This window comes from Bos taurus, chromosome 11, assembly GCF_002263795.3.
Source record: "Bos taurus isolate L1 Dominette 01449 registration number 42190680 breed Hereford chromosome 11, ARS-UCD2.0, whole genome shotgun sequence".
NCBI lineage: Eukaryota > Metazoa > Chordata > Mammalia > Artiodactyla > Bovidae > Bos > Bos taurus.
The window spans coordinates 29,136,058-29,155,480 of NC_037338.1; the positions used below are offsets into that span (position 1 = coordinate 29,136,058).

Consider the following 19,423-nt stretch of genomic DNA (forward strand, 5'->3'; position numbering starts at 1 on the left):
CACAGTCAAAGGCTTTGGCATAGTCAATAAAGCAGAAATAGATGTGTTTCGGGAACTCTGTTGCTTTTTCGATGATCCAGTGGATGTTGGCAATTTGATCTCTGGTTCCTCTGCCTTTTCTAAAACCAGCTTGAACATCAGGAAGTTCACGGTTCACATATTGCTGAAGCCTGGCTTGGAGAATTTTCAGCATTCAGTGGCTCTAAAAAGTTTTTGTTGAATAAAAATAAAGACTTTTAAAATTAATCAGGGATAGACTATATAGCTTATTTCCTCAGAGACCTTTTGATGAAACTATTTAATTACAAAGGCAATAAACAATTATAAAGGGCTTCCCAGTTGTTGCTGGTGGTAAAGAATCTGCCTATCAATGCAGGTGACATGGGTTCGATTCCTGGGTCAGGAAGACCCTCTGGAGTAGGAAGTGGCCACCCACTCCAGTATTCTTGTCTGGAAAATTCCATGGACCGAGGAACCTGGCAGGGTACAGCCCATGGGGTCCCAAAGAGGTGGACACGACAAAAAAGAAATAAAGTGTCATGATTTGCTTTTATATTGTACAAAGTAGGCTAAGAGAATAAATGAAAAGAATATGGTTCTATTAATATAAGAAATAGTAACTTATGTCATAAACCAATCTAGGCGACAGGCAGCTTGAGCACTATGTTAAGTAGAAGGACTCTAAAGATGGCTCAAAATCTAGCAGAAAACATTTTAAATATCTTAGTTGCTTAGTTGCTCAGTAGTGTCCACCTCTTTGCTACCCCATGGACTGTAGTCCGCCAGGCTCCTCTGTCCATGGGGATTCTCCAGGCAAGAATACTGGAGTGGGTTGCCATGCCCTCCTCCAGGGGATCTTCCCAACCCAGGGACTGAACCCAGGTCTCCCACATTGCAGGTGGATTCTTTACTATCTGAGCCACCAGTGAAGCCCAGCAGAAGATATAGCTTTGTTATTATAATCTCTAATATCTGTATAGTACAAAATATATTCACATTTATAATTATACTTAGTTCATTTAATCACCAGAACAGTCTTATGAGGGGGTATTATTAAAAGTGTTATCTCAGTTTTATAATTAAATAACCAAAGTTCAGAGAGGTTATGTGACTTGCCTTAGATGGCACAGCAAGTGGGGAATGAGATTTTTAAGTTAGACCCAGATCTCCTGACTCAGCTCTCCTGTTCTTCTGTTGTTATTGTTCAGTGTTCAGTTGCTAAGTCATGTCCAGCTCTTTGTGACCCCATGGACTGCAGCATGCCAGACTCCTCTGTCCTCCACTATCTCCCAGAGTTTGCTCAAATAAATTCATGTTCACTGAGTGGGTGATGCCATCCAACCATCTCACCCTCTGCTGCCCCCTTCTCCTTTTACCTTCAATCTCTCCTAGCATCAGAGTCTTTTCCAATGAATCAACTCTTCACATCAGGTGGCCAAAATATTGGAGCTCAGCTTCAACATCAGTCCTTCCAATGAATATTGAGGGTTGATTTCCTTTAGGATTGACTGGTTTGATCTCCCTGCAGTCCAAGAGACTCTCAAGAGTCTTCTCCAGCACTACAATTCAAAAGCATTAATTCTTTGGCACTCAGCTTTCTTTATGGTCCAACTCTCACATCCGTATACAAATATAGGAAAAACCACAGCTTTGACTGCATGGACCTTTGTTGGCAAAGTGATGTCTCTGCTTTTTAATATGTCTAGGTTTGTCAGAGCTTTCCTTTGAAGAAGCAAGCATCTTTCAATTTCATGGCTGCAGTCACCGTCCACAGTGATCTCCTGTTCTACTTCATCACTATGTCTGTTCAGTGTGATAAATATATGTGCAGCATGCTATGGGAGGTCAAGTGTAACAGACAGAATGACTATTTTTATCTGGAGAGGTCTGGGAAGGCTTTATTGAGGAAAGTCATATAAATGGGGCTATGAAAGGTGGAGGAGTTTCCAGGTGCAGGAAAAGGCACACTTCAGACAGAGATCATATACAAAGCACAGAAAGATGAAAATGTATAGCATGTTTTATATAGCAGGGAGCAGAGGAATCCAGGAGGGGAGGTTGGGGCCATGCTGTGAAAGATTTTCAGTGCTACTTTGTATGCCGTTGGGTAGTCTCTGAATGCAGAGGTTTGAAACAGTCAGCTCTGGGTTTTCAAGAGAATTAGAGTGGCAGATTGGGGGATGAACTGGATCATGAAGAAACTAGTTAGGAGGTTTTTTTTTTTTTTTTTTAAGAGTGATTGTGTGAGCAAGATGTATCTGAACGATGATATTAGAAATGCAAAGGACTGATTACAAAATGTTTGTGTGAAATAGAATCACTTTTTGGGGAGGTTGAAAAGAGGGAAGAGTGAAGATTATTTTAAAAATTTTCTTGCTTATATGACTCGGTGGATGACGACTTCAGCAGAATTGAAGAATGCAGAAAAAATTGAAAAGGGAATTGGAGGAGATGGGGGTTTTCTTGTAGCTAAGATAAAGCTTTTAGTCCTATTTGATTTGAGGAGCCTGCTGGCCTCCTCTGTCTATGGGATTCTCCAGGAAAGAATAATTGGCGTGGGTTGCCATGCCCTCCTCTAGGGTATTTTCCAATCCAGGGATTGAATCCACTCTTCTGGCTCCTGTGTTGGCAGGCAGTTTCTTTTACCGCTAGTGTCACCTTGGAAGCCCAGATATGTCAAGTAGATGGCTATAAATATGGGTCTAAAATTTGAAAGCAAGGTTGAAGTTACAGACTAGATTTGGAGTAATCAAAATGTAAATTGTATTAATATTTCTGCTGCAAAAGGGGCACAGCACAGTTTTGGGGGTGATGTCAATGTTCTATTTCATGATTATGATAGTGATTACAAGGGTATACATGTTTCAAAACAGATCAAATGGTGCACTTTAAATGGATTCATTTTATATAATCTTGAATTCCTTAAAAAAAAAAACTGCTAAAAATAAAAGTGAACTGCCTTGTATAACATACTGCTAAATTGTTTTTAAAAACTGTTAATTGTTTTATAAGAAAGAAGAGAATGAGAAACTGTTCTACACACATCAGTTAAAAACAACTGATAGGCAGCAAGGAAAGCTGCCATGGTGTCATTGGTTCCAGAAGCCAGTGCCTGAGGTGCCAGTTTATGGGCCATTTGGGAGTCTTCCATTCAAAAACTTATTCCCTCCCCAAACCACCCTCTTTCATCCTCAGCCCACCCTTGTACCACCTGGGTTGACTTCCCCATTTGGAAGAGCTGAGATAATAAAGGTACTTGAAGAATACAATATGACTCACCGCTGAACAAGAAATCTTCCCATATTGATTGATTTCAGGCTTATGGCCAATTTGGCCTCCTTGTTTGGCACCATTCCCTCAGCACCACTTCTGAATTGTTCTTTCAATATTCAGCTTAAAATCTACTTTGTTCAAAAAACCATGTGTAATTTGACAGGAGGAGGAGGAATCTGATACCTGTATTCACCACCCAGTGTGAACACATCTACCATGAATATACAGTCACCAAATTTCTACATTTATGTTGGATTCTCAGTTCAGTCACTAAGTCTTTCAGATCTTGAAGAAAATAAGTATTATAAGAGGCACCTTGCAGGGTGGCGTGGATCAAGTCAGTTAGCATATGTGACGGAGAAGGCAATGGCACCCCACTCCAGTACTCTTGCCTGGAAAATCCCATGGATGGAGGAGCCTGGTAGGCTGCAGTCCATGGGGTCGCTAAGAGTCAGACACAACTGAGAGACTTCTTTCACTTTTCACTTTAATGCTTTGGAGAAGGAAATGGCAACCCACTCCAGTATTCTTGCCTGGAGAATCCCGGGGACGGGGGAGCCTGTTGGGCTGCCGTCTATGGGGTCGCACAGAGTCGGACACGACTGAAGTGACTTAGCAGCAGCAGCAGCATATGTGAAAATGCCAAGTATGGCATTAAGTAGGCGCTCAATAAAAGGCAGATGCCTTGTCAGGCCTGACTATACTTTCTGAATTATTGGGTCTGTATTAAAAGTTTCTTGAAAGTAAAAGCACTCTTTTCTGCACTCTGCACTCCCACCCTAGCTAATACATCCTCCAGAGACATGGGTGAATGACGCTTAGAAAGCTGGCAGGTCAAGGATAAAGTTGAAAAAGATTTACACAATAAATATGTAGATGAGAAGAGATCATTCTGGGGACACGGAAAAAATGGAACTCCATTTAGAGGAGGTGGCAAAGGTCTTTCTTTACATTTCCTCTTTTCATTCATTTAACATTTCATCTTGCCAAGAAGAGGGGACAGAAGGTTTCATCTTGATGAGCAGAGCTACAGGACTGTGTGCCAATACACCTGGTATTGATTCATGCCAGCTGGGAGAGGAGCTTGGCTTCTCCATGTTTTACTACTGTGGTTTTCTGGGCTGGGCAGCTGGGTGCCTAATAATGATAAAAACCATAATAGTACTTCATAATTACGCACTGCCCTTTGCCAGAACTTGGGTTTAATTACAATGACTATGACGGAACTGGCAACATCTCACTCCCTGTTGGGGTGCAACACCTAAGGGCCTGGAAATAGAGTCAAGTGGCAACTGCAACCCTTCTCCTGCAGAGCCTCTCCTGGCAATTTACCCAGAGTGCTCTGGGTTTGAAGCTCATCAGAAACAAAGAGTACTTTTAAATTGCCCACGTGTACTTGGCACTGTCAAGTAAAGTCGTGTTTATGATGCAACTCCTGCCCCACATGGGACACAGCATCATGGAATCCCAGGCCTGGAAGGAATCAACAAAGGTAATCTCATTCACTTATTACCCTGCCCCCTGCCAGGAGGCATCACAGCCTCTACACTCTAATAGATGAGCTTATTGACCTTCCATTCTGACTGGGCTCAAGATGCTTTAGTGGCAGCCTGCTTCAGGGGTCAGGAGATTTCCCCAGTTCATTTCAATATGCATTTTGTAAGTACCTATTCTGAGCCAAGACACTGTGGAGGCCCAAAGATGTGTAAGGTCTGACCCCTGCCCTCAAAGTAGCTTATCTCATAGCTGGGGGATTGGTATTGAGGCAGCCCTAACAAAAAGGTAGAGGGAAGTCCTCACAGATGAAAGGAAGTAAAATCGCTCCAGATGAAACAATCAGGGCCATCTTTTCTTTGAGAACAAGAAGGAAGGATGAGAGGATACTAAGCAGGGTGGGGAGGCTGGGGGAGGAGGATGGAGGGGGAGACTGAGGTGAAGAGCTGGGCAAAAACTTCAGGAGATTCTTGAATGTTTCTCTGTTTTTTGGTGGGAGATCTTTATAGTGTATATCACCCCCTGAATTATTAATTTGCTACTTTACTCATATATGCTTTATTTCACCCTATTCAGGAACTTTGTCAGTTTTGTTCACCACTATATCCTAAGCACCTCAAACAGTGCCTGGCACATTGTAAAATGCTTAGTAAATACTGGCTAATGAATAAATGGCCCAGGTGAGGCAATGGCTGTTGAAATTGAGAGAAAGGGCAATTAGAAAAGATAATCAACGGGACAAAGCTCAAAGGGGTACAGAAGTGTTACAGCAAGGAGGCAGTAGCCTGGAGGATTGCTCCCAGGTTCTGGTATGGTTAAGTGAATGAATGGTGATGTTATCAAAGAAGATAACAGACGGGGAGGAGCAAGTTTTGTGGACTTCTTATGGTATTTCAGTTCCGATTTGGATGTGTCAAGATTAGATTTAGGTGGAGATATCCAAAAGCACTAAGACAGGCAGATTGGAACCTCATTAAAGGTACACTCAGTCATCAGAATGGTTAGACCACCATAGTGTGCAGCAGAATGACTCTGTACCTACTAAGCAGAGGACTAAGGATTAGATCCTGGGACTCTCTTAAAAAGCCAACACAATTGAATTAGAAAGGTTAACTGAAAAGAAATACAATCTGAGAGTTTATGGTTTTAGGGAAACTGGAGTGAGGGGAGACCTTAGAAACTACTGCAAGAGATCACTTTATACAAGCGACCCTTGAACTCGATCATATGGATGTCACTGGTGGCCTTGAGAGGGGCACTTTCAGTGGATTAGTAAGGAACATAATTTAGTCTGTACTGGAAGCAAGAATTGAAATACGGCTGAGAGCCAGACAGGGTCTCATAGTTTGTTTTGTTTGGAGGTGTTGTAATACGACCATGGGTATGTCTAACACAAAAGAGGTCGGTAAGTTTGTGAATGACAAGGCTTCTATAAGTCCAGATGGCCTGTCCTGGTGGAGTTGGACTACCTCAACTATGCTTTTATCCTTTTAGCCATTTCTAGGGCGGGGGGCCCTTCCAGCCAAACTGCAAGCAAAAAGTGGGAGACACCCATCCGATCTGAGTCATGTTCGTGACAGCTGGCAATAGGGATGGGATTACTTGAATTAAACGAAGTGCCTAGGTTCCCGTGGATCTTGGAATTTAGTAATAGGCTCCTTGCTGGAGGGAACTAGGGAGACTCATTCACTTTTCCGACAAGGAACTCAGGCCTCCATTCAACATTTTTCCTTTCCTTTTCCCTAACAGAGTTGAAACCAGGGACAAAGCGTTCCTCCTCCCACCACTTCAAGGCTGACCTTCCGCCCTCAAGCCCACCACTGCCCCTTCTCGGACCACGTGACCCTGCTCAGATCCAGAGACTCGCCGCCGCCGACTCCTCCCCTTGGGCCCGCTTTACTCCGCCCCTCAAGCCCACGTGACCTCATATCTCCCATCTGACTGGCTCCTCCCTTTCCCCCGGGCCGGACCCGGCCGCCGTCGCAGCGGCCCGACTCCAAAATGGCAGCCGCGCACAGAGCGTACCCGAGCGGCCGGACCTCCCTGACTCCCGGGCCGTCCAACTCTCGCTCCCAGCCTCCCTCCTTCGGCCTTCACCTACACACCTTCGGATTGGCCGCTAGGAATCCCGCCCCTCCAGAGCCCCGTCTGCTATTGGTCACGGTAGGCTGCCCTTCAGAGAGGCGTGCCGCCACCGCCCCCCGCCCCGGGAGGTATTTTCCATTCCGGTGGGGGTTGGGGGGTGGGGGGAGGGGTAAAGGGTGAAGAGGGGGAGGCGGCCCGGGAAAGGGGTGGGGGCCTGGAGGGGGCATCCGGCAGAGCTGGGGTCCCCGGGCTCCGTCCGGAGGAAGCGAGACTGCGCTCACTCGGGCAGTCACTGGGAGCCGGACGGGACCGGCGGGCTGGCCGGCAGACTCGCTCTCGGTGACTGCGCCGTCCGGGCCCGTCCTGCCTGGCCGCAGGTGCCCCTGGATGAGGCCGCCCCGCGCGCCCCGACCGGTGAGTGTCCCCGCGGCCGACCTGGTTGGTGAGCGCTCCCCGGCCCCCGCGCCGCCGTTAGCTGCCGCCTCTCCGGCCCCAGGTGCTCGCGCCGGGCGCAGTCCGTCTCTGGCCGGCGCTTCCACATCCCGGGCGGAGGCAGCTCCGGCCCTCTGGCCGGGAAGAGGACGACGGGCGGGGGACGGCGGACCCGGGCCTCGAGCTCGGTGCAGACCGTGAGGCGCATAGTGGGAGCTTGCGCTTGGTAGGCTTTCAATGCATTTCGTTGAATAATTTTTCTGGTTGGAGGAATGTGGGGCGCCTAAGGGGAGAGGGATCGCTCCAGGCTAGTCGGAGGGCGTTCATGATCAGGGTCATGGCCAATCTCGGGGGTCACCAGAGACTGTGGGGCATTTGCCCGCGCTGCATGGAAGAGGGCACCCGTCAAGATACTGGGCTCTGAGGCTCCAATCCGGGGGTCCTCAAGGTCAACGAGAAGGTCCACCGGGAGATGAGAGGGAACTGGGAAACTTGGCTGGGGGAAGTGTCTGGAGCACCTCCGGAGTTTAACTCGAGGTGGAAAGGGATGCTCAGGCTGGAGCTGGAAGACCCTCTTCAACTACTTAGGCTCCTAAGATTCTTTGGTACTGGGATTTGGGAATTCAAGTAGCTGAGGCGAAGTGACTTTCTGGAGAGGGCGTTGTATTTAAAGAAGGATGCTCAGAAACAGTTTAAGCGCTCATCTTGGCTTGGTTCTGAACTTTGAAAGGCTGGAGGATTGGAGTCACGAGGTGATTTTTGACATTTTCTTTCGGCATTCCAACCAAAAGGTGGACCTTGGCAGCTACCTTCTAAAATGTATGTATGCGTTCGATGGTGTTTTCCCGGTTATTATTTTTGCTCAAACTGCACCTTGAAATTCGCAAACTGCACCTCTTGTAGCAGCTTCTGCATCTGCTGAAGATCCCTCCTTCAGGTCTCTCCATCCATAGCAGTGGTTTACTTCCTTCCAGTTTAACGTTTAGACTGATGTGTACTATTATTACAGGTTGCTAATGACTTTTATTCTATAAGATTAATAAGTAATTCACGGGCTTTCTTTCCCTTGTTTTTAATTGTTTCTTTACAAGGTCATATAAAATTGAACCACAAATTTTATAGAAGTTTAAAATATTTTAACTTTGTTGAACTGGGAAGATATTTGGTAGGCTAGCAGCTCTCGAAAGCAATACAAAAATCAGCTTGATTTTTCTAACAGTTGGGAATTTTATTGTCTGAAGCTTAGTTTAAGTTTAATAATCTTGTATTTGCATAACACTCTTGAAAATGAGTTAAGAGCATAGAAAATTCATACCAGGGTTAGTCCACAGAATCTACCTCTGTGGCAGCCCACGGAGGTTCTTCATGTCTCTTAGAAGAGGAAGCTAAGAATTTCACAGCTAGATTTTTAATTTTTTCACAATCATATATCTTACTGATTCATCACAATTTATAAAATAAAAGTTTTTTTTTTTAAGGGAGTATTTAAGCATAAGAGAAAATTTTGTAGATCATATTTTCACTTTGATGTAAAATGTAATTCATCTGTCAGAGAAAACATTTCTGCAAAAGGTTGTTAGTTATATTCACTTGGCACCTTCTTAGTTATTGAATAAATAATAGAAAATTAAATTTTTTTCTCCCTATTGTCCTTGAATTTTACTATTTGTCCTTAGGGAGAATGTACTGGCACACAAAACAGTAGCCTGAAATATTGAAACCTAACACCTTTTAACATTATAATAGCTTCTACATTATTCACCTTCAGACTCATTTATGGCAAACCAGTGGTCAGAAAGGCTTTCTCCTCTTAGCTTTGTTTAGAACGGGCTATTCGCCCATTGTCAAAATAAGGAAAAATAATGCATAATGCCTGCAAAGTAATGGTAATAACTAAAAGAGTGAGAATAGGAAGCTTGGAAAAAAGATTTATGTGTATGAGTCACATTTCTTCTAGAGCTGGAAGAGTAGAATTTGGATATGATTATTTTGCAGATCAGAAGACTGAGACCCAGACCAGTGGAAGGGTCTAAAATGCTAGCTAGTGATGAGCCACGATTGGTGGCAGGTCTCTGGACTCGAGTGCAGGGTTTTTCTACGTTATCATGTTCACATTGTTTATTTCTAAAGCATTCTGGTGCCCACTATAAGTGGTTTTAGGATTATGGGTGATGTTGTTCCCTTCTAAGGATGGGGAAACTTGGGTTGACTACTATTATACATGAAATGATATACAATAAGATGAGCTTTTATTGAACATTTTAAAACAGTATGCAGCATTGTTAGTGCAAGTGCTGATGTTTCCCTCTCATTGTCATCTAGATTGAAATAGTAGGTGAACTTCTTAGAGTAGGCTAGTGTTCTGTAATTTTTATGCTAAAACTTAATTGCTTAAAAATTTTTCAGTTCGGTAGGCTCAGATATTTTAAAAATAAGTTACACAAAAATTATTATTTTAAATATGTGTGTGGAGATTTTGTTAAAATGGATTTTAGTACCTTTAAAAAGAACAGTAGTAGAATTGCATAATTATAAAAACATGATTTTGATCATAGTTGTAGTAAAGACTGGATTTGTATAATAACATCATGATCCCTGGCAAATTATGTTAACCATTGTGTACCTAAGTTTCCTCACATGTAAAGTGAGGTTAGTAAATACACCCCCTCAAGGGGTATTGGTGAGGATTAAAAGTACAGAGTAAGGGTACAACAAATATTAGATATCATTTGTAATGTTCATTAGGTATATACGAGCACTTATGTGTCCAATTGTTTACTTGCTATTAATGAAGTCACTTTGTGGCTACACAAATTTCCTAGATAAATGCATGATCAAATAACAGTCTGCTTTAAGGGACACTTAGAGCAATGATGCCCTCCTTTATTTATTTATTTTTAGTCATTAGTCTGCTCACCTTGGAACTTGAGTTAGATATATCTGTCAAGTTATAGTGAGTGTGGCTGTTCTGAATGTCACTGGGAGACCGTTGTAGAAGTTTCATTATTCTAGAATTAAAATGTTAACAGTTGATTTGCAGATATTCTGTTGAAAATACAGTGAGTTCTGCAGGCCTCCTTGTTAAACTTAGATGAGGAAACCAGGTCTCTGTAAGGTCTTTTACTATTTGCAACCCCCTTCTCCCAATGGAACCATGAGAAAACCATTGAACATTATTTTCTATTGAGTGGATATTTTGATGACTTCATTCATTGAACTATTAGGTTTTAGTGATAACATTTGTTTAGCTCCAATTTTATAGCATTTAATTCTTTTTGATTTGCTATAGCCCAGATCTCACTAGTCTCAAGAACATGTGGTTTAGCAAATGTGTTTTATGGTGACAGTGGCAGATTTTTTCTCCTGGACATTTTGGAGTTCGTCCTCATCAGGTTCTTCAGTTGATGTTATAGCAGCTTGTCTTCTATTTGTTGTTGTTGCTTAGTCGCTAAGTCGTGTCTGACTCGTTGAAACCCTGTGGACAGTAGTCTGCCAGGCTCCTCCGTCCATGGGATTTCCCAGGCAAGAATACTTGGGTGGGTTGTCATTTCCTTTTCCAAGGGATCTTCCCCACCTAGGGATCGAATCTGCATCTCCTGCATTGGCAGCGGTTCTTTACCACTGAGCCACCAGGGAAGCAGTCACACAGGAGCTTACTTTTTCTTAATACCTTTTTTTTTTACATTAATTTCAATTATTTTTTAAGTTATATCACATAATATTTAAAAATTGCCCTTATTTTTAGAATTTCATTGAATTGAGCCTATTTTACATGTTTGAGATTAAAATAAGAAATAAGTTGTAGCTCAAAAGCACTTTTATTATGCCAGTACTTGATTTCAGCTATTTTGTTTTAGATCTCAGGTAGGCATTCTTTTGGTGGTACTTCAGATGATAAACACATGGGTCATCCCTTTACTCTGAAGTAACGCTGACCAGCAGGGCTAAGAGTTACATGGAGTCACCAAAAGTTTCCAGAGTCATTTTCTTTTTCTTTCATTTGTACAGAATTTTACTGTTTGAGAGGGACCAACCCTTAGTCCTCTTTTGATAAATTGTTATAATAAAGATTATGAAATTACTACAATTTGCTGTTCATTTTTGGCCTCATGACATACTTTTAGGAATTTTGTAGAACTTAGACATACAGATCTGGAGAAGGCAATGGCACCCCACTCCAGTACTCTTGCCTGGAAAATCCCATGGATGGAGGAGCCTGGTAGGCTGCAGTCCATGGGGTCGCTAAGAGTTGGGCACGACTGAGCGACTTTCCTTTCACTTTTCACTTTCATGCATTGGAGAAGGAAATGGCAACCCACTCCAGTGTTCTTGCCTGGAGAATCCCAGGGACAGAGGAGCCTAGTGGGCTGCTGTCTATGGGGTTGCACAGAGTCGGACACGACTGAAGCGACACAGCAGCAGCAGCAGCAGACATACAGATCTTTTCTTCACATCTAATCTAATTATGTGAATAAAATATTTAGTTAAATATGGTTTCAAAAGATATGGTAAATACCATGCTATAATAAAAAAAACAACAAACCATTACTCAATTTTTCATTAAGTTGGTTTTCTTCATGTATTTAAAAATAATTATGGTGTTGTGAATTGCCTGTTAGTCATATTGAAAGTTCATGGGTATATGGACTGAGTAGATACAGACCATGCAGACTACTTTTCTTAGCCTCAGTGTAGATGTTAGAGAGTGACAGGGAAAATGTAAATCATTTGCCTTGCTCCACTTAATCATGAATTTTTCATCTGAGTTATCCAGCTATCCTACTTTTAAAGAGGGGAAAGGGTTTTTGTATCTGGTTAGAGCAGAAGTAATCTTGAAGGGTAATTGGCTGAGTTGGACTGTTGGTGTTGGGTAAGTTTGCATCTGAATAGTTTAACTGAAAGTTACCTGTCTTTACTCTCCACCTGGTCTTCCCTGGTGGCTCAGTGGTAAAGAATCTGCCTGCAGTGCAGGAAACGTGGGTTTGATTTCTGGGTCAGGAGAAATGGCAACCCAATCCAGTATTCTTGCCTGAAAAATCCCATGGACAGAGGAGCCTGGTGGTTTGCAGTCCATGGGGTCGCAAAGAGTTGGACATGACTTAGAGGCTAAACAACAGCAATTCTCCATGCAGGTGACAAATTCTGAGGAATGCCCTGAGGGAAACCATAGTGACATGATTGCTAAATACATATAGGGAGAATATATGTCTGCAAGTTCACTAATAGTATATAAGCATTTTACTTACATGCTGGTTCACATCAAAATTAAATTTACCTTCCCTTTGGTGAGATGTCATTCAGTTACTGTATCTTTATCAAAACTAATAAGAAAAGCAGTGGTGAAAATAATTTTGAAACAGTTATTTTTGAAATGAGTTTATCTGCTCTGGGATTGTCTTCAAATAATAACTTCCTTATTTTATTGGAAAACTACAGAGCTTCCCTTGTGGCTCAGATGGTAAAGAATCTTTCTGCAATGCAGGAGACTGGGGAGGTAGAGTTTGATCTCTGGGTCGGGAAGATCCCCTGGAGAAGGGAATGGCTGCCCATTCTAGTATTCTAGCCTGGAGAATTCCTTGGACAGAGGAGCCTGGTGGAGCTACAGTCCATGGAGTCACAAAGAGCTCAACATGACTGAGCGACTAAGCATGCATGCCTGCATACAGGAATAATATCCAGTCTTTCTAATCTGAGCCAGAGTCTTCAGTTAGAGGTGGTAATCAAGAATTCATATGTGGTATTTCAAGCCAATTGAAAAGGATAGAAGCTTATTTAAATTATACATATAAATACACAGGCTTAAAATGGAACATGAAAGATAAAATGATGGAATGAAAATGATTTGGGAACTGAACTTCAGGCCTGCATATGCGGCAGGTAGTCAGAGGAAGAAAGTTAAGAATTAGAAGTTGGAGAGAGAATGTTGAAGGCAACTGGGCTTTGGTAGGAGTTTTAGCCCTAGCATTGGTCCTAGGTTCTGTGTACTAGGTGTGTCTTTGTATCAGGAAAACTGCTGAAGGATAAACTTAGTAAACATTAAATATAACCTGTTGGGAGAAGTCCAGGTGCTGTAAGAGTTAAAATATGCATGTAGTCAAAGGGGAGCTAATTTATCTAATTATTTATTTAGTCTTTGACCTTGGTTATTAACATGAGAAGTAGGCCATCCTTATTACTCTTCAGATGATTGGTGCTGGGACTAATTTTATTTAACATTTTTATAAATGGTTTAAAGACATACTGGCATTGAAAGTTGCCAGATTTGCAGCTGACTGCAGCTGACTCCGTGTGTCGTTCCAAGCAGTTAAAAGCCAAGCCAACAAGAAGAAGCTACCGGAACATCCTTGGATGAGTTTTTGTGTGGCAGAGAACAAGATAATGCATTTAGGAGAAGATAGTCCAAATGATATTTATAGCCTGAGCTGTGACCCAGGAAGGGGATCCAGAAGTCATGGCGATAACTTCCTTGAAGGCATTCGTTCTAGTTACTGCTTGGCCACAAAGTCCAAGGAGGAGCATGTTGAGTGTTGTGGGGCCAGGTTCTGAAAACAAGAATGTTGTTGTACATGAAAATAATTACACAAGGGGTTACCATTTTTACTGTTATGTTCCAGGCCAAGAGATTTGCCATCGTGCTTTGATTTAATTCTGTTTTAACGGTTTCGAAATGTAGGTGGCATTCAGTTTTATCAAAGAGGAAGTTTGATTCAGAAAAGTTAAGTAACTTTCCCAAGTTGGCCAGTATGTGGTAGAATTGGGACTGAGGCCCTGGTTTTTTTTTTTTATTGTTAACCCTAAACATTTCCGGATATATTAGGGGGCAGCTCTTCAAACTTGTCATCATTTAGGGTTTATGGAATGCGGTTGTACTCCTTTGCTGTGGCAGCTTTGGATGTCATTACCAGAAGAGACAGTGTCTAGGTATTCTGAGAGGACTTAAAGACGTTCCTTAAATTATTGATTTTTAAGGAAAACTAGGGATGTTTTGGGTTTCCTAGGCTGTTCAATAGTAAAGAATCTGCCTGCCAAGCAGGAGACAGGGGTTCAATCCCTGGGTCGGAAAGGTCCCCTGGAGAAGGAAATGGCAACCCACTCCAGTATTCTTGCCTGGGAAATCCCATGGACAGAGGAGCCTGGCAGGATACAGTCCATGAAGTTGCAAAGAGTTGGGCATGACTTAGCAACTACACAACAATAAAAATGTTTTAGTGTATTGTATAGTCTTACTGTTAGTGCTGGCTGCCCATAAAATGTTTCTCCTGTTGACTTTATAAAATGCTGGATTATTAATGGGCATTACTAAGGGAAACATTAACAAAAAACAGTTTTTGGGTGGAAAAGACACCAGAGTAGGAGTCCAGAGACATGGGCTCTCCTAGTGGTCTGAAAGAGGGGTGTGAAAACATTTGGATAACATTGAAACAGGCATTAATGTTCTTGCTATGAAAGTAGGAGAAGGCTTGAACTGTTTTAAGAGATGAGAAGGTGAAGAGAGAAATTGTAGTTTCTTTAAATGTGAGTTAAAATGTAAGAAAATATTTTATATTTCACTTATAAGGATGACATCTATCGTGTATAAACTGTTACACGTATTTTGTATTTATTGATTTTGGCACCCTCAAAAAATGAGGTTCCAAGAACCAAGTGAGTAGGTAAATGTGAAAGTACTTTGTAAATTTTTAAGTGTTCTATCAGTAAGAGTGATAGAGAAATACCGATTCTCTTGAGAAGGATGGACAAAGAAGATGCTGTGAAAACTTTAAGTAGGAAGAGAAAAGTACAAGAGAGAAACAGCAGAAGTGGTGAAGGAAGATGTTCAAGATGAAAGAAAGGAAGTGAATGAATGAATGTGAAGAAGATTGAGCTGTAGTTCTCTTTGTGCCAGTTGATCAAAAGGAGAGTAATACATCAGTAACTGAGGACTTTTTAACCGTAACTTACAATAAGGAAGTAGCTCAGCAGGTAGTCTACATTGACCATGTTAATAAGGCTATGAAAATAGGCTAATTGAGAGTTGACTGTGTTGTCTGTTTCTCCACTTCTATATAGGTTTAGCTAATGGCTTTAACATTCAGAACATAGCTCAACGTTCAGAAAACGAAGATCATGGCATCTGGTCCCATCACTTCAAGGGAAATAGATGGGGAAACAGTGGAAACAGTGTCAGACTTTATTTTTGGGGGCTCCAAAATCACTGCAAATGGTGATTGCAGCCATGAAATTAAAAGATGCTTCTCCTTGGAAGGAAAATTATGACCAACCTAGATAGCATATTCAAAAGCAGAGACATTACTTTGCCAACAGAAGTCCATCTAGTCAAGGCTATGGTTTTTCCAGTGGTCATGTATGGATGTGAGAGTCGGACTGTGAAGAAGGCTGAGAGCCGAAGAATTGATGCTTTTGAAATGTGGTGTTGGAGAAGATTCTTGAGAGTCCCTTGGACTGCAAGGAGATCCAACCAGTCCATTTTAAAGGAGATCAGCCCTGGGATTTCTTTGGAAGGAATGATGCTAAAGCTGAAACTCCAGTACTTTGGCCACCTCATGCGAAGAGTTGACTCATTGGAAAGGACTCTGATGCTGGGAGGGATTGGGGGCAGGAGAAGGGGACGACAGAGGATGAGATGGCTGGATGGCATCACCAACTCGATGGACGTGAGTCTGAGTGAACTCCGGGAGTTGGTGATGGACAGGGAGGCCTGGTGTGCTGCGATTCATGGGGTTGCAAAGAGTCAGACACGACTGAGCGACTGAACTGAACTGAACTGAATGGCTTTAAATTGTATAAGGGTGCTCATAAAAATAAAATAAGCTGGACTGAGTTATTGTTTATTCTAGATTCTTAAAAATAAAAGGCATAGTGTGTTTAAGGAAAAGGGTGAAGTTTGATCTGTCAGAATAAGTACAAAAGAAAATTAGGGAGTCAGACTAGAACCAAGGTAGAATGGGAACAAAATGCAATAGTACAAGCTAGGGTTTTTATTTTCTTTTATCGATGAGGAAGTGATAAAAAATAGTTTGGTCTTTTAAAAACAGTTATAGGTGTAATAAAGAGAGCAGCCTAGAGGAGCAGGTAATGGAGACATTTATTCACCAGCAGTGCTGCCCTGGTGGCTCAGTGGTAAAGAATCCACCTGCAGTGCAGGATCAAACCTGATCCTGAGTTGGGAAGATCCCCTGAAGAAGGAAATGTCAACCCACTCCTGAGCCTGGCAGGCTATACAGTCTATGGGGTCACAAGAATCAGACACGACTTAGCCACCGAACAACCAACAACAATACATACAGTAGAGTGAGTGAATGAGGTATTTCCTCTGGCCTCTGGTAGGCAAATCACAGTCAAAGATGCCATATAAGGCTGTATAATTGTCATTCAAGAATGAGATTATGATGGTCTGAATTTGTAATAGGGATAGAAACAAGAGCACTGATTTCAGTGGTACATAGGAGTTTTAACTCCTCCAGACTTGGTTTGTGTTTGGAGTTTAAGGAAGTTGAAGATGAGTCTAAGGTTCCTGACTTGGTGGTAGAATAATATGTGCAAGTGAGAGAAGGGAAACACAGAGTTTGCTTTCAGATAAGTAGTTTGCTTTTTGGATAGGTAATAAGTGATCAGTTGGAAATAATGGGTCTAGCTCAGGAGCATGGTCAGCTTTATAGATATTATTTGGAAGGTATAAAGTTTGTAGTTGAAAGTTTTGAAATTAGACAAGTAATGACCATAATTCCTAAATAATAATGCATGCGGAACAAAAAGTAACTGCCAGTGTTAACACTAAGCTCAAGAATGTAGACATTTTAAAATATTTGTTTGAAATTTTGCCCACCTCTAGTCAAACACCTACCACATAGCCTTACAAAGAATACATAGAAATATTTACTGCCAGCAAGCCAGAAATATTTTAGTGTCCTTGAAATAGTGTACCACATCCTGTCTGGCCATCCAGCATAACAGGGAATTCGTAGACAAATGCACTTCCTTATTCTTCACTTTAGTCTCTTTTTGGAATCCTGTTTGCTTTCTTCAGCTGGCGGGGTTGTCTGAACAGATACTGAAGCCCAAAGGCTTTTTTTACCTTTAAAATCTCGGCCAGAGCAGCTCTAATTAACCATCTCTTTACCTCTCTTTCCTACCTTTCCAGCCCTATGGAGCTCAAGTCTCTGGCAATAGAATGGCTACTCTTATGAGGGAAAAGTAAAAACGGCACAAGAGAAAGAGCCTTGAAGAAGTCTATAATCTTTTCAGTTCTCCCCCAAGGTTCTACTCTTTTAATCCAGGGGATGGAGTTGGTGAGTCATTAAGAAGAGATGTCCAAATTCAGTAAAATAAATATATCTATTAGGAGCTAGGTCTTCAAGTGCCGAGGGAATTTGGAAAGAATCTGAGGTGGTTTAGTACTTAGTGGAAAAGATGAGTTTTTGGTTCAGTTTTAAAGGAGGTAGCAAGACAAGGCTGTGCAGCAAAAAGTAAGAATAACACTATTAAAGAACTAGGCAAAACAGTATGTACCAAGAAGGTAGAACTTTATGAAAAGCAAAGGAACTGGTGAACAGGATTCTTTATCTAAAATGCACAGTTTGGGATGTGGTTCATGATAAATTAGTGTTAAATGACTGAAAACTAAAATTTGGAGTTAGTACTCCTTAAAGTACATAAGTTGGAGAAGGCAATGGCACCCCATTCCAGTACACTTGCCTGGAAAATCCCATGGACGGAGGAGCCTGGTGGGCTGCAGTCCATGGGGTCACTGAGAGTCAGACACGACTGAGGGACTTCACTTTCACTTTTCACTTTCATGCATTGGAGAAGGACATGGCAACCCACTCCAGTGTTCTTGCCTGGAGAATCCCAGGGATGGGGGAGCCTGGTGGGCTGCTGTCTATGGGGTCGCACAGAGTCGGACACAACTGAAGTGACTTAGCAGCAGCAGCAGCAAAGTAAATAAGTAGAAAGTTGAATGTGAACAGAGGAGTATCATAACATGATTTAAATAGCAATTAAGCAATTATGGAAGATGACAACTGTTACGTATAGGTTATGATGTAATTATGATGTATGTGGCAGTGATTAATTTATATACCATCCAAATTCCTTATGTTTTCTTTTGTTTTTGTATTATGTACTTCTATACCGGTAGTTCTCAAACTTTCCTGGGCATAAAAATTATATAAAGCTCTTGTTTGAAATATAAATTCATCCTGATACATGTAACAGTGTGATCATGTAATAGTGTTTAATTCCTTTCAGTTAGCTGACTAGTGTTTCATTGTATAGATATACTGTGGTTTATTACTATAAAAGTAAGCATTGTTGCAGTTTTCAGCTGTTATGAGGAAAGCTGCTTTGAACATACCCATACAGGCTTTCTGTGACACGTATGTTTGGGTGAATGCCTAGAAGTGCAATTGCTAGGTGTATGGGATAGGTGTGTTTAACATGAGAAACTAACAGAACAATTTCCAAGGCGGGTTTCCCAATTTATACTCCTACCAGCAGTGTTCCCTCTTCCTTTTTTTAAGGGAAGAGTTTGGGTACAATTGATGTTCTTCCTTAAGTGTTCGATAGACCTCACCAGTGAAGTCATCTGGACCTGGGAGTTTTCTTTGTAGAAAGGTTCTTAATCAAGGATTTGATTTTTAAAGGGATAGGTCTAAGACTCTTCAGATTTTCTATTTCTTTTGGTGTCTGTTTTGGTAATTTGTGTCTTGTGAGGAATTTGCTTCATCTAACTTGTCGAATTTATCATCTTGAAAAATAAATTACACATTTTATGAAACCGTATTTTCTTTTAATGTAAGATATGTACTGGTGTTCCCTCTTTGATTCCTGGTTGTTGGATTTATTTTCTTTTCCCTCCTGATTACTCTAGCTAGGGGTTATCAGTCCTTTCCAAAAATTGACTTTTGGTTATGTTGATTTGCTCTGGGATTTATCTGTTTTCTATTTCATGATTTAAGTTTTTTTATCTTTTACTAATTCCTTACTTCCTCTATACTTTGGTTTTAATTTGCTCGACATTTTGTAGTTTTTAAAGTGAAAACTTAAATCATTGATTTTTAATTTTTTGAAAAATGATCAACATTTAAAGCCATAAATTTTCATTACCATTACATTCAAAATAGTTCCTAATTTCTCTTAT

At 41.6% G+C, this 19,423-nt stretch overlaps 1 protein-coding gene across 5 annotated transcripts in view; it reads left to right on the plus strand.

Moving 5' to 3' along the window:
• Window positions 1-6,765: 6,765 nt before the first annotated feature.
• Window positions 6,766-19,423, plus strand: part of SOCS5 (suppressor of cytokine signaling 5) — a 69,190-nt gene continuing 56,532 nt past the window's right edge. Inside the window, exon 1 of one of the 5 annotated variants that reach the window (XM_024998577.2) lies at window positions 6,766-6,930. The gene's annotated coding sequence lies outside the window, so the exon portion shown is untranslated. 5 annotated transcript variants of the gene reach the window in all.